The sequence below is a fragment of the Mytilus californianus genome, unplaced genomic scaffold (genome assembly GCF_021869535.1).
Source record: "Mytilus californianus isolate M0D057914Y unplaced genomic scaffold, xbMytCali1.0.p SCAF_8, whole genome shotgun sequence".
Lineage (NCBI taxonomy): Eukaryota > Metazoa > Mollusca > Bivalvia > Mytilida > Mytilidae > Mytilus > Mytilus californianus.
Genome location: NW_026262734.1, coordinates 98,743,801 through 98,760,841, shown reverse-complemented (window position 1 = coordinate 98,760,841; position 17,041 = coordinate 98,743,801). Strand labels below are relative to the sequence as shown.

At 34.3% G+C, this 17,041-nt stretch overlaps 1 protein-coding gene and 1 long non-coding RNA gene across 3 annotated transcripts in view; both read right to left on the bottom strand.

The window, feature by feature from the left end:
* LOC127711358 (solute carrier family 28 member 3-like) overlaps window positions 1-17,041 on the bottom strand; it is a 104,624-nt gene that overhangs the window by 36,453 nt on the left and 51,130 nt on the right. The window lies entirely within an intron of this gene.
* LOC127711366 (uncharacterized) lies at window positions 8,487-12,944 on the bottom strand. Its single transcript, XR_007986659.1, has 2 exons — window positions 12,516-12,944; window positions 8,487-8,794 (listed from the first exon to the last, which is right to left on the bottom strand). It is a non-coding gene; the product is annotated as an uncharacterized LOC127711366 (long non-coding RNA).

Here is a 17,041-nt window from a genome sequence, read left to right as displayed (position 1 = left end):
AAAATAGAGAGGAGTATGGCCCTGAAGGCCTGAGATTGGCCCGAAAAATCACACTTGTATTACTACATGTGAAAACCTATATTGAAGACCTTAAATATATATGCAAACTGAGATAAACTTGACACTTTGGTTGATTGCTGCTTGTTTTAACAATGTTGACAGCTACAAAAGTTTGATATTTTACTAGTTTTTAGCTAAATTAATACGCATTTGAAAGGTCTATTTCCTTCTGAAAAACATTGGCCACACCATTCGACCAAAATAAAATCATTATAAAAAGATGTATATGGGTCAGATACACATATGCATCCTTACAAAAAAAATCATGGTGGTCCTTGCATGAGCCAACGTCGCATCTGATTGCACATTTTTGACGTCATCATGACGTCACAATTGTTCTTATGTTTCAGAGCTTGTTTATTTTGTATTTGCAGATATTTTATGATATTATGTCATCAAATTGTTGCAATAAAGTGAAATATCACAGAATTTTATGGCAAATATGGACCCTTCGTGAACTTCTTCTTTCACAATTGGAAAGCTGAAATGATTTTTTTTGTTGTAAAATATAGTTCTCAACTGACCGTAGTTGTCAATTTCTAGATGGAAGTCAATATTTGGGCAGCCTTAACTGTATCTGTGGTTTCCTTTAATTCAAATTCGTTGTGGTAGATGCGAGCAGCATAATTACCAAAATTTTGAATTATTTAGTGAGAGGACATCATCTACAATGTATATAAAGTGCGAATCCAGTTAGTTCATTTTCACTGTACATGTTGTATGCGAGTATGTCTATTGTAGAATAAAGGCTGATGGGGAAAACTGCGTTTGTTTACCTTTTACAAATACAAAATAATTGATTTGAATGTATGTTTTAACACAATTTCATTAGAATATAACTTTTTAATGTATAATAACAGGATTAAAGTCCAAAAAAGTGTAATTAAATAAGCAGAATCCATAATATGAATTTTTGTATGCGATTCATTTTTACTATAGATGCGATGAATTATCACTGTAAGTGCAATCATTTCTGATGTAGAATTTTTGAAGGTGCGATGAATTTTCATTGTTGTTTTATATGTTAATTCGACATGCAACAACTGAAAATCGTGTTTAAATGACTTTAATATTGATGATATTTACAATTTGAAATGCAAGCTAGTTGTAGATGCCTACTTGAATATACACGGGTATAACCACGTTCATATCATGCATATTCAAATATTGTGGGTGAGTTTACTATAAGCTTGTCATGGATCCGAAAATTTACTGGAGCAGAATATTCATGAATATAACGTATTTCTATGGAGAATTTTCCTTTAAAAGTTTTAGAACTCGCTTAAAAAAAGCTTTGAAAATTTGTCACGCCGTGTCATACATATTTCTACCATATTGATAGGCTTTTGCACAACGAACAGTACAAGAATGTACAACGAATGGTACTAAAGAAAATAAACAAACTACAAAGAGAATGAATCGTACAGTGCCAAAATTCTGATGTCAGTTTTTCAAGTAAATGTCTTCAAAAATAATTGAAACAACGGGTTTCTCATTCGCATTATGTATTTTTAACAACAACAATCACAAAATACACGGTCGCATTAGTGTAAGAGCCAACCAACTATGCTCTATTTATAGTTTAATCAAGTTTGAGTTACACAGAGTGTTTGTTTCGCGATGTTTACAAGTAATTCACAGACCTGTCTATTTAAAATAGTCACATGGTGTTCATGTAATATAAATAATATACAATGCTGCCAGGAGCACTAAACTTTGTTTTAGTAAACATTGAATACTTATCTGAACATTGCGTCAATTAGTATTTTTTGAAAAAATAAGAACGGTCTATCTACCTACATCGCAAAGAGTAGCGATTAATCAACTGTACGGCGGTTATACCCCGTGGTATAGATATAAGAAGATGTGGTATGAGTGGCGGCAATGAGATAACTCCCCAACCAAGTCACAATTTGTAAAAGTAAAACATTAGAACCATTTAAACATGTAACAATGAAATGTTTGCAATATTTCCTTGTATTCTTACAATTGGGTATTTGCTTATTTATAACACGGACTTAAAAGAAATTAAAACATAAATTAAGGTGACTCGACTGTTGCTTGAACTTTCTTTACTGTATTAGACGTATACACAATGTCATGATACATATCAATTATCCAGTCATCCAAGCGACAATTGTTTGTGCAAGATGAAAACGTTTCCACTCATTCATTCGTGAAATGAAGATCGTTTTGTTAATGCTCTTTGTTATCTAAAATGCATCCATTAGAGCTATTTTCCTAATGCTTGTTGTTTAAAGGTTTGGTTGGCTTGCTCGCTTTTTTGTATAAATGTTTGCTCAATCTTAATTACAATGCTTAAGCACATATATATATACAAACAAAGCAAGCAAGCCAACCACTACTTTAAACTACATGCATTCGGAAAATAGCTCTAATAACGTTTAATTTATTAGTATGCGATGTAAATTTAGACCGAAACAGAAACTTTGCTTTTTTCGGTGACGTGGATTGGCCTAACTGTCCAAGATATATGTATTCAATGATGGCGTGTCATTGGAAAGGATAAATTTTATCCTACATATAGATCTGGATCTGTACAAATTATTAGCGAAAATAGAATTGACTATATTAGCAATAAATGCCATTTTTAAGGAATTTATTGATCATATATTACCTCAGATTTTCACTCACTAAATAGATATAAGAAGATGTGGTATGAGTGTATGTATATATTATCAATCCTTCTGACTTCATAAATTTTGTTAGAGATTCGGCTGAATTAAGACTTTATATAATGAAAATTAATTAATTTCTTTCTGTGAAAATGCATCGCATGTACAATAGAAATGAATCGCCCTACAGTGAAAATGAAAGTTCAGTATCATTATTCGACAGTAAACATGAATCGCATAACGAAAACAGCATAGTGGAATTTGATTCAATATCAACAAGCTGAATAACAAAACCTGTTTTAAGTTATACAACATTGATAATTATGTTAAAAGGTACATTTTTCTGCAAATGAAACTTAACTGCTACTTTTAAATCTCTTGCACGCTCTGTTCGCGAACTATTCTTAATATTTATCTATGTGTGTATCAATTTTGTACATGGATGGCTGTAGGCGCGATGAAAATCCGTCCGCATCTCAAACCTATATCATGAATTTATAAAAACAGTACAAATTATATATTATTTCTTATTTTATTCAAAAATCATGAATTTGTCGTCTGTTTATTTATCATTCTACATCAGAAATTCATCACGGATACAGTGAAAATGACATTTCATGATTCGCACATTACATACACTGATCTAGCTATGTAACAGTAAATGTGTATAATTAGGGATGATGTATAATCCCTAAAATTTTCAGGGATTATGTATCTTCACTGGTAACTTTAGCGATAAAATATAATTACTAAAATTTTCAGGAATTATGCATAATCACTAGAAACAAATGTCAGGGATTATACATATGAACTGGAATGAAGAGACAATGAATAAAAGTTAAGGTGGTATGGGAGTATAAATTAAAAATGATAGAATGTTTTCATACTTTGCCAAAACGTAGTATATATTGTGATATGTTTAAACATATAATAAAACTGATAGGTCACCGAGCCTTTTCTCAAGCTACAGGTTATGAAAAAAATGACACATTTTGTATGGATTATACAGGAATAAACAAACTTAATGATAGAATTGTAAAATAAAATACTAGAAGATAGCTTTTAGAAAATGCTTTCAGAATGTCAAAAGAAAAGATAGGGTCACCGTACGTTTTTTTCTGCTGAAACATAGAATAGCAAAATTTTATGTAGACTCCTTTAGAAAATGTACTATTTCAGAGTTACCTCCCCTTAATACGCCAATTTAAAAAACAATGAAAATCAAGCAAAAATAAAATATTTTTTAAAATTGCAGTGATTATGTAAAACCACTGATCATTTTCAGGGTCTATATGCAAAATCCCTGAAAAATCAGGGATTCTATATAATCCCTGATTATACAACTTCACTGTATCATATATACCACATACCGGTACTAATAAAAGAAAAATTCTTGATTAACGTTATCTTTATTGAAATCTTAAATTATACATGTTTTATATTCATAGTAATATTGATCCATTAATTATGGGATATTCACTTAACATATTATTGCTTTCATGTGTGGAATTATCATTATTATTGTTAATGTATGTTACCGTGTGTACGACAGGTACGTCTGGAATCACTCTACCAGGTGCACGACCAAAAGTTAGAGATACCAAACAATAAAAAATAACCCATTTAAACAGATAAGTTTAAGCCAAAACCTTCTATGATGATTAAGAAAGTTGGAAAGTTTTAGATCAAGTACATAATTTAGATTAAGTGAAAGTGTATCATGAAAACAATTCAAGGACAACAAAACTGCCTATGGAGCGAAAAGTGGTACACCCGTGGACTTATCCTCTAAAAAGATTCATATATGCTTTCTGATAACTTTACATACGTGAAGAACAACTGATAGGCTGTTGTTTTGTCTGGATACAGTCACTTGACTTCCCTTTCACTAGTTCTCCATTGCAAACTCCCGTTAGAAATGTAACTAGATGTATATTTTTCTGTTCAATCAGACGGCCGACTGACTCGCATAAGAAATAGTCTTTCGGGTCAGCATCAGTAAACAAAAATACACAAGATCCATTGTTTGCATGCGTAATGGCTATAACGATAGAAAAAAAGTAAAATTACAAAAATACCGAACTCAAAGGAAAATTTAAAACGGAAAGTCCTTTATCAAATGGCAACATCAAACGAATGTAAAACAACTGTTATGTTTCTGACTTGGTACAGGCATTTCCTTATGTAGAAATTGGTGCGTTAAACCTGATTTCATAGCTACATGTAGCTAAACATCTCACGCGTATGAGAAAAGACTAATGTATCAATATAAAATAAGTAAAAATTTATTTTAAAATCACTTATAACAATTTTAACTTATCTCAGATATGTCAGTTGAAAGTTTTTTTTTTCTACGATCATAAATGAAATTTTTTAAATGTTGTAAATATTCCGGCAAATTATGACAAACCAGTGTGTAGTCCAGTGAATGCGTATTCTGGACAATCGTCTCCCCCATCTACTGCTAACTGATTTAATCTGTTGATTATTTGCTGTCCATCTAATGTTTTGTAAAAAGTATTTTTGGATACTGTAAATAAACAAATTCGTAATCATGAATATCATTAATGTGTAGAATATATTCAGATGTTTTGTTTTTAGCAAAAACCCTTCTATAGATTCACTAAGAAACATGGAAACGAAAACCGTGGTTTGGGTACAAATAGAATTGGAAACGTTTGTGCATTTTTATATAACATATGCTGAGACGTCTTCTGAAAAAAATTTTATTGGGTGATTTATTCGGGTTTGTCATATAAATACTTTTTGTGTGATGTGTGACTTCGGATAACAGTTAGTTCATACGTGATTGAACCCTTGTTTATCTTTAACCTTGGGCTGTTTTTTTTTTGTTTTTTTTTTGTCAATATATTTTTTATAGACAATAGAATCAACTGAGATCCTCTTTTTCAATGACGTGTATTATAATTTGTATTACGTACACCTTATACAGGATCTTCTCGAAAACAGTGGAAAAGCTAGTATCATCCTTAACTTTACCCTCCACTTATGTAATATGCTATTTGAACAAGTTACTCTCAGATTTGTACTAAGTTTCTTTTTGTTGTGGGCATGTATAAGTACCCGTCCACGTCTACTCTGTGTTTTTGTTAAATGTATTTCTATTTGTATCCATCTGATGAGTTAAGCCTTTTTCACCTGATTTTTATAGTTTGTTCTTATGTTGTACTGTTACACCGCTGTCCCAGGTTAGGGGAGGGTTGAGCGCTCACAAACATGTTAACCGCGCCACATTCTTTATGTGCCTGTCCCAAGTCAGGAGCCTGTAGTTAAGTGGTTATCGTTGGTTCATGTCTGTCATATTTTTTTTTCGTAAATTGTTTTGTTATAAATTAGGCTGTTAGTTTTCTCAATTGAATGGTTTCATATTTTTCATGTCGGGGCCTTTTATAGCCGACCATACGGTATGGGTTTTTCTCATTGTTGAAGGCCGTACGGTTGCCTATAATTGCTTACATCCACTTCATTTGAACTTTGGTGGATAGTTGTCTCATTGGCAATCATACCACATCTCCTTATTTTTATATTCAATATATTTTGTGTAGAATCATTTCTGTAAATAATGCAAACAATTTCATTCTCATTAATTCAATGGTATTGTCTAAAGTGCTTCTAAGTCAACCGTGGTAAATCAAATCGAATTCCCTCACATATCTTATAGCAGTTTAAAACATTTCAAAGAAAACATTCGGTAATAGAATTTCGGAATATAGAACTAACGATCACGTTGTCCCATTATTAAGGATATTTATAAACAAGTTATAGTAATATTTTCAAAATTTATCAAAATATTTGCACGCTTTGCTTTTTTTAAAAAACTCACTTCTCGAGTGAATAAATACTGAAGGCTTTTCAATTGAATATTCATTAAAAGGAAGTTACGTTTCAGTTCATTTTTGTAAGCTACAATCTTTATCTTTTTGCTTACCAGGATCATTAAATGTTACAAATATGTAGTTGGAGAGGCCTTCCTGTAAACTGTATGCCTTTTTCACTATTTCTATAGCTTGCTTCCTTACTTGGAAAACGTCGTCACTCATAGAACCAGTATTATCGATTACCAGTATAAGAGATAACGATGGTTGAAAACAATTGTAACAAACTGGTTGATAGACGACATTTGCTACACTAATCGGCTTTCTGGTGGACGTCACAATGATACTTCTGGAAGATACTGTATTGCCATTTGAATTGCTTGTAGATACTGCGTGAATATTTTGACGTGTTGAAACTATGGAATGAGTTGACGTTGTTGAGAATCGAACTGTGTTGTTCTTCTCCGTCATTACCGGAGGAAGATATCGTATATGGAATATGCTTTCAAAGGCTTTTGTCCCTATTTCGGATACCAGTCCATTTTCTAAGCAAAAATAAACTATTAGTTTAATAACAATTTGATAACGCATATACCAATCAAATTAAATTTCTGTATCTAATAAATTAATAAAAGGTTTACAAGGGAGAAATCAAATACACCAACAATATGTCCACAAAGGGAAAATCTTAGCAAATGTTTATTCAAAGCGGATATGGACATGATATTGAGTTTGATTTAGTGGCAACAACCATTAAGGAATTCTTATGAACAGCACTCTCAGCAGATAATGATGGACAAAATTGACCTCAGACGCTTTTATATGTTATTGTCTGCTGAGAAATAGGAAGTTGAAGATTCGAAATTTAAAAAAAAAAAATGAATGGTAAGTATTAACGACTGACAAAAAAACAAGTTGAACGGTAATCCTGCTGCATGCTTCCATGCTTCATAACTATTACCTCTGTTACAAACCTAGATGAAGCCTACGAAAAGTTTGTTAGTAAACATTTGCAAAACAATAAGTTAGAGAATATCAGATTATTACATGGCATTTTTCTTATCAGATGTATTATCAGCCCAAAGTTCAATATCAGCCCAAGAGCCGAAGGTCGGACGCCAAATGTAATACATTCGAAATGAAGTCTAGCTGTCTATCATATGCCTCAACAGAGGAGAAAAACAACAATATCATATATTTTTTATATTGACGATAAAAAAAAATCAACAAAACATAATGAACACTGTTTGGAAAAGTCAACATTTGTAAAGTAACTTTCTAAATTATGCTGGAGACTTTGAAAAATGCATTTATTGTATCATTTGTTTTTTTTTTTTGTTTTTTTTGCATTTTACATAATATATTTTCGTTTCCTAATAATTGTACCCTACTTTAATTTGTTTTCACTGAAAACGTACCATTGAGGTATATTTTCCGGAATTTGCCGAGTAACGCCGGAATGCCTGCGATAATAATATTTTCCCGCGTTTCGATCAGTATAGCGGGAAAATGTTGTATTCTCGGTATGGAATCGTTAATTTTCAGTAGGCCGATGTACATCTATCCAATCAGGGGGCTGAGTTGTGGTCATATATAAGGTGTTTTTTTGTGTGGTAACTTCACTTCTAGCCTTCGTATTGTAACGAAAACCGAGCGGTCGGGCCTAAGTGTTAAACTATAAATGTTTATCCCTTAGTGCGTTGCTATAAGAATGTGTTATGTTAGAATGAACGAGTATATAAAAAATAAAAGTTATATCTGGTGACTCTTCTTTGGTAGCGTGGTACTCTGGTATCGTGGTACTATGTGGTACTCTGGTATTCTGAATACACACTGGTAAGGTTTGGTTCCTCTGGTAAGGTAATGACTCTGATATAAAAGGGTAGATTGGAGTACTAGTATAGGTTTTTGTATGGTAACTCTCGATGTTTGTAAGAATAACAGACTCGTTAAATAAAAATCAACTTGTATTAACTTTAAGATGCATTAAATAGCAACAATACATATAAATATCAAATAACTTAACAGTATTCTAGTCTAACAGATAAATACTTTATTAACCTCCTATCGGGAATTAAAGAAAATGGATAGCGGAAAAATATAGTTTGGTGATCGGCAAATGGTAAATCAAATTCAATGCCAAAAGATAAAGTTTCTCTCGAGAAGTTATTCTCTAAATGTAACTTGTAAAGGAATTAACAAACCCACATTATACGGACGTAGTCTCCTCGGACATTGTAATAGTGTTGGCTGTCTGGTTAACTACTTGGTCTGGTACATGGTATCTGTACGTATATCAAAATCGCTTGGACTTAACGTGTGTTACTTGCCCAGGGTAAAATTGTGCTGAAGACTTATCTGTATTCTCCGCCGTATTTATACTTAGGTAAACCAATTTACCGATTTGGTTTACCATTTACCATTTCGGAAAATACCTAAATTACCAAAACCGGAACTGGTGATTACCAAAATAGGTAATGACGTCATTGTACGTCATTTTAAGTACACAATGCACAGGTGTTCCTATGTAAAATCATAGGCAAGAATGATAAAAAGTTTTAGAGTTAACAATGTTTAAACATAGTTATACAAGAAATATATAATAAGAAAAGTCAATTATCGGTAAGATACAACGTCATCACACAATTTTAGGGGAAACAAGTTGCAATTCAGGGGACCCACATTTCGTTACACTCTCCCCACCTTTGAAAAATAATGTTTGTCCACAAACATGAATAGACATTTCCTAAAATTTAAAACAAGTTCTTCAATATCATTCATTAAAATATTCTATAACATACATATTCAACATTATAAAACAATAATTAATCAAGTTTAATTAATCTTTGGAATGTTCATTGTTCATATACATCTTCACGCAAAGCTTGAATTCCGCACTGTCCTTTATGATCCTTTAGTTTTGTAAATGTTCATATAGCACCAACATCGCTTCTTTTCATAACGATTGTTCATAAAACACGAGTTCTGTTTATTTTGACGAATATTTATAGAGCACCATCAAATCTTCTCGGCAGGACGAATTCATGTTCATTAAACACACTTAATTAATGTGTGCATATAATGACGAATGTTTATAAAGCACCAACACATCTTCTTCGCATGATGAATTTTCTTTATTCGGAACTAATTCTGTGTATTTTGACAAATGTTTATAGAGCACCATCAAATCTTCTCGGCTAGACGAATGTTCATAAAACACTAATATTATTGTACAAATGAATATCCTGAAAATAAGTTACATATCTAAACAATCAATAAATGTAAACAATATTAATAAAAAGTTGAAATAAATTGACCGTCAATTTAAAAAAAAATCCTCTTTCCCATATACAATATACATGGACTTTTATCTTTAAAAATCAAACTCAATAATCCTTGGTACAAGTATATCTATGTCTGCAACAATGAGACGGCGATACACAATTTTATTATCCGACTGCGTTGGTAATTCAGCAGTCCCCACCGGCATAACTACACTTCCATTAGCCATGCGTAAACCACTACGTGCATTGGACAGCACTGGCTTTACACTCTTGGACATGATATTATACATGGATGAGTTAAGGACACTAACAGTGGACCCGGTATCAATCAAACAATTCAATTTCATGTCATAACACTGACAATTACAAAATGTACATATATATTTTCAGAATATATTTATCTGATTCAATTTCTCAAAATTATTGGATTTTTCAAATCATATTTAGTTGCTGCTGAAACTTGGTCCTCAGTTTCAGCCACTAAAAGTTTCCCCGACCAGTCATTTGGTCTGCCACTTTTCTTGGAATTAAGTTGTTAGTTCTGTTACCTTCTAACCTTTGGGATCGGTTATTCAATAGGAGACATTCCCTTTTAATTACCGGAAACCCCACAATGGTAACAAGAAAAAGTTTTCTTATTTTTTTCTATTATTTTCTATTTTTGCAAGACGACCTGAAATGCCATCAACTTGTTCAGACAAATAAATTTCCCTATTTAGATCAAAATTATCATTTTCATTTACAGCACAAACTAGCTTAGTGCCGTGTTTACGTCTGTCATTTTGGAATGCTTCATATTCAAGAGCTATTTGAATAGCGTTATTAATACTTTTTGCTTTGGCCTGGAAAATAGCCCATTCCATGTCAACATCATTTAGGGAATCAATAAAACAATCGCATGCTAATTGTTCTTTAATCTCTATCGGAGCTGATGGATACGCTAATCTAACTAGACGTTTTATGTCTTGGCCTAACACAGGTATTTGTTCCGTGCGTCCGCGTATTTTACTTTTCATTTGCGCCCTGTACATTTCTGCTTGATTTTCTGGTTGAAAACGAGACGCTAAGGCGGTTGTCAGTTGTATAAAATTGGTCCGCATCTCTGGTCTTAAATCGGTTAAAATACTTTGGGCGGTACTTCTTAAGCTAGTAGCTAGTTCTAAAGCTTTCTCTATGTCAGACCATTTGTTAATTGCTGCAATTAATTCAAACTGAACTAAATAGTCTTCCCAATTACTTTCACCATCATAAAGTGCTGGTTTCTTTTTGTAATATTTTGTATTTTGTAAGTTTAAATCATAATCACGCTCAAAATTATGTTCATAGCTAATGCCAGCATAATTTGAATTACTGGATTTCATCAGTACGGTGTTAATGGTCGGTCCCGTTAACCCCAACTCTGAATCGTCCGCGGGACGTCAAAGGTAATGCTTGGTACGTTGCCCCCTGATTATGGGGTACGCCCCGGTCCAAAGTCCTAGGTAAATCTCCCGAATCCCATCTACCCCGTCGGGCATCGGATTCACAAGACGTCGCGACTCGTCTTGTATTTCCGGAGTCTCCCTCAGCAGTATCCCTTGCTTTCTGACTCCAAAACCCATACCTAGACCCTCTGGCAGCATGGTCCAAAAGAGTCCTTGACTCTTCACCAAAATTCTGTTTTACCGTACGCGCTGCATTTTTTTTCAAATGCACAACCGTTGCCCTATTTGAAACTTCCGGGTTTTTCGCTTGGTCAATGGCCACTTTCCTTGATGGTGATAGATCCCCTGACAATGGCCTATTGTCAGCATGATGTATACCATCCTTTTCGTATCTATTCGTATTCTCTTGTGAGGGCCATTGATCTTGGTTCACTCTTATGCCTATCTCTCCGGTCGGCGTCAGATCATGGAAAATTTCACAGGACCGAGATCGGGGGAGCACTGGTCTACCCTGGGCAGTTAACCTAGGTGTTTCAAATTGATTTTCCGTGCTATCCATTTTATTTATATTTATTTATGTCTTATCTTAAATATAATTACACTTATTTAAAGAATATCAAAATGTAGGTACGTGCCTCCGCTGCCACCACTGTAACGAAAACCGAGCGGTCGGGCCTAAGTGTTAAACTATAAATGTTTATCCCTTAGTGCGTTGCTATAAGAATGTGTTATGTTAGAATGAACGAGTATATAAAAAATAAAAGTTATATCTGGTGACTCTTCTTTGGTAGCGTGGTACTCTGGTATCGTGGTACTATGTGGTACTCTGGTATTCTGAATACACACTGGTAAGGTTTGGTTCCTCTGGTAAGGTAATGACTCTGATATAAAAGGGTAGATTGGAGTACTAGTATAGGTTTTTGTATGGTAACTCTCGATGTTTGTAAGAATAACAGACTCGTTAAATAAAAATCAACTTGTATTATCTTTAAGATGCATTAAATAGCAACAATACATATAAATATCAAATAACTTAACAGTATTCTAGTCTAACAGATAAATACTTTATTAACCTCCTATCGGGAATTAAAGAAAATGGATAGCGGAAAAATATAGTTTGGTGATCGGCAAATGGTAAATCAAATTCAATGCCAAAAGATAAAGTTTCTCTCGAGAAGTTATTCTCTAAATGTAACTTGTAAAGGAATTAACAAACCCACATTATACGGACGTAGTCTCCTCGGACATTGTAATAGTGTTGGCTGTCTGGTTAACTACTTGGTCTGGTACATGGTATCTGTACGTATATCAAAATCGCTTGGACTTAACGTGTGTTACTTGCCCAGGGTAAAATTGTGCTGAAGACTTATCTGTATTCTCCGCCGTATTTATACTTAGGTAAACCAATTTACCGATTTGGTTTACCATTTACCATTTCGGAAAATACCTAAATTACCAAAACCGGAACTGGTGATTACCAAAATAGGTAATGACGTCATTGTACGTCATTTTAAGTACACAATGCACAGGTGTTCCTATGTAAAATCATAGGCAAGAATGATAAAAAGTTTTAGAGTTAACAATGTTTAAACATAGTTATACAAGAAATATATAATAAGAAAAGTCAATTATCGGTAAGATACAACGTCATCACACAATTTTAGGGGAAACAAGTTGCAATTCAGGGGACCCACATTTCGTTACAGTATTGACCGAGTAAACTTATGGACGCCAATTTACAGCAAGTTATTCAGACAGAGGTACAAAATGCCGTTCAATCTACGCAGGACCAGTTGTTGAACAACATGACGAAGTTACTGGATTCACGTCTGGAGGGTTTCCAAAAGAGGATACAAGACAACCAGAAAGTGCTGTCAGATACTCAAATAGCAAGAATGGACGAATCACTAACCGACAATTACAAATTTCGAAAGAGGGGGAATGAGGAGCAACACAAGCACATCCAGAAAGTGTTCGTTAAAATTAGAGAAGCACACGCCGAATTCGAGACCGACAACTTGACGCAGTCAAACATTAACAGTGCCAAGAGAAAAATTTCTGAAGGTATGGACTTGATTAAAAATCGACAAAAGCTGATAAAACTTGCCGATTCATCAGACGCGGGATGGCGCGTGGTAGATGAATACGTAACTAACCCACTCGCAGAAGCAGACACTACATATTTAGGTTTCAAATGGGAGCATGAATATTATGTGTATAATGTTTTGCCTTTTGGGTTGTCAACTAGCGGATATATTTTTACAAAGGTAGTCAGGGAGGTTATCAAATATGGGAGAAGTACAGGTTTAAAAATCGTCATGTATCTAGACGATGGCCTCGGCGGGGGCAAAAACATGAAAGAGGCTATGTTAGCGAGCGAAAAAATTCACTCTGATTTGGAGAAATTTGGTTTTGTTCTTGCAGCAGAGAAGTGCAATTGGGCCCCTATTCAAAGTTTAGAATGGTTGGGTTTTCATTGGGATATGACAGAAGGGGTTATAAGAATTACCGAAAAAAGAATAGAAAAGCTTTTAAAAATTTTAGAAGTTTTCAGGACACAATTTCACTACGGGATTAGGCTTTTCCGGGTGAAATTCATTGCAAGTATTGTAGGACAGATCATATCAATGCAGCCTGTATTAGGAGATCAGGCACGTTTAAGAACAAGGTATTTGTATCAATGTATATTACAAAGGGCAAGTTGGAACGCCCAAGTACTAGTTAGTACGGACGCATTCAAGGAATGCACTTTTTGGGAACATAAAGCTAAAAGCTTTAACGAGATAGGATCTCGGTTAAGTCAGTTGACTTATAATGAAACACAAGATTATTATGTGTTCAGCGATGCATCTGGTACAGGTTTCGGTGGTTTTGTTACCACTGGTTCAGAGGACGAACCTTTGGAAATGTTTGGTAGTTGGTCGTTGACGGAACAATCGGAAAGTTCGACCTGGAGAGAGCTCGAGGCTGTAAAAAGAATATTGATAAATTTTGTCAATATTCTCACTGGTAAGATTATCAGAGTGTTCACAGATAATCTGAATATCACACATATACTTAATATTGGTAGCAGGAAGATGGTTTTGCACAAAATCGCTTTGTTCGTTGATGAATTCTGCAGAGAGAATGCAATTAAGTTGAGCTTGGTTTGGATACCACGAGAAACAAACCAGTATGCAGATACTTTAAGTAAGGTAACAGATTGTGATGACTGGGAAATACAAGATGAGGTTTTTCTGTACCTTAATCATGTTTGGGGTCCACATGATATAGATAGGTTTGCGCATGATTACAATGCCAAGTGCAAGCAATTTAATTCAAAGTTTTGGTGCCCCGGGACTGCTGGGATAGACTCGTTTACAGTAGAATGGGGTGGACATAATAATTGGGTAGTTCCACCACCAAGTTTGATTCCAAAGGTAATAAATAAGATTAGTATAGAAAAATGTAATGGCACTTTAGTCATCCCGGAATGGACATCGGCACCATTTTGGCCCATGTTGGTGGATCGAATTGGAAATTTTAAGGATTTCATAGTTGATAGCAAGTTTTTTCAAGGGGAAAATCTGACTAAAAGAGGCAGAGGTCAGTGCGGAGTATTTGGACAACAGCGCTTAAAATTTAGATTAATTGCTATAAGAATAGAATTTTAGTTTGCAATATACTTATGACGTTATTTATTTTGACAGGGGTTGAATTAGACCGTACAGTGGAGGAGACCGTCCAGGACAGTGGGATAGAAGTTGGCAGTTATATATACGAGCTTTATCCGAAGATGTGTGAACTGTTGATCAACTCTAAAAGTGACAATACCGTTAAATCATATTTTAATTCATATAAACGGTGGGAACGTTTCATTACGTTGCAAGGTCACAAATCTTTGCCAGCTCAGCCAGTTCATGTTGCACTGTATTTAACACATTTATTGAACAATAATTCAACTTGTCGCCCTGTTTCTAACGCAGTTTATGGTATTAAATGGGCACATAAGATAAATGGTCTAAACGATCCTACAACAAACACTTTCGTAACATCGATTCTTGAAGCTTCTAAAAGAGTAGCATCAAAAAAGACAGAAAAGAAAGATCCAATTACTCCTGATACTTTAATTGAACTTTGTGACATGTTTAAAGATTCTTCAGATTTACTTGTTATAAGGGATTTGGCAATGATGATTTTGAGTTTTTCAGGATTTCTCAGATATGATGAGGTCAGTTCCTTACGTTTTTGTGATGTTAAAGTACACGAGTCTCATTTAATTTTGTGTATTCAAAAAAGTAAAACCGACCAATATAGACAAAGTTCTGAAGTCTTGATTTCTAGGGGTGTTTCATCTGCTTGTCCTTACACAATGTTTATAAGATACACTAGGTTAGCAGGTTTTGGTGATTCTGGTCAGCAAAACTTTTATTTGTTTCGGCCTATTTATAGATCTCGTAATACATGCAAGCTCATTACAAAAGATAAAAAACTAAGTTACACGGCGGCTAGAGAGTCAATTCTTAAGAGAATCCGGACAATTTGTCCAGAGGGAAACATAGGTCTTCATTCATTCAGATCCGGTGGGGCCACGATGGCGGCTAACGCTGATGCTTAAAGAAGCACGGCAGATGGAGGTCTGACTCCAGTAAAGACGGTTACATAGTAGATTCCACTGAGAAACGTTTGAAGATATCTAAGGTATTAGGCCTATAGATTACCCCTTTCTTTGATTTTCTATCACGTACGACGGGCTGTCGGCAAATTTGAATTTGCGTTTGAGTTTTATTTTTCTGCCATGCGTACAAAAAGGTGTTGTTGGTGTGCTGTCAGTGGCAGAAAAGGGTGTCATTTGTGTGTCTATCGTCTGTAGTATTGAGAATACTAATATTTTCCCGCGTTTTGATCAGTATAGCGGGAAAATGTTGTATTCTCGGTATGGAATCGTTAATTTTCGGTAGGCCGATGTACATCTATCCAATCAGGGGGCTGAGTTGTGGTCATATATAAGGTGTTTTTTTGTGTGGTAACTTCACTTCTAGCCGTCGTATTGACCGAGTAAACTCCATTATTTTAAATGATGTTTATATATCTATTGTTAGACAAATATTTTTGCTTTTCGTTAACTGTTTGAACCGACGAGGTCCGACGTCATTATCCTGAGATAGGCTCGAGCATTGATTCGGATACAGGTTTCCGTAATACGGTTTTTCCTGGTCGGCCTTGACTATCAATGAGGGGTAATTTATTAAACGTACAGCTGCCAATATTTTGATATTTTGCTGTGTTTTGTACATAATGATATGATTGGTGAATGAAAATGCCAATTGATTACTGATTTATATGTTTTATTTGATGATATGTCACGATTATATATTATATACAATTATATCTGGCGTCCATCACGTACGACGGGCTGTCGGCAAATTTGAATTTGCGTTTGAGTTTTATTTTTCTGCCATGCGTACAAAAAGGTGTTGTTGGTGTGCTGTCAGTGGCAGAAAAGGGTGTCATTTGTGTGTCTATCGTCTGTAGTATTGAGAATACCGTTACGGACAGGCATGTGATAATAACTGGAGGCATGTGATAAAGTTTTCATATCAGCCCGCTAAACACTGTTTTGTAAAATATGGAATTCACGTAAATTTAATGCTATTATCATACTGTAAAAATTATAAGTTATTTACTCTAAGTATAAAATTATGATAAATACAGATAACTAACAGGTCAATTACAAAATATAAAACAATCTTTATCAGACCATATTTTAATGAGACAACTATCCATCAAAGTTCAAATGAAGTAAATTTCAGCAATGTTAG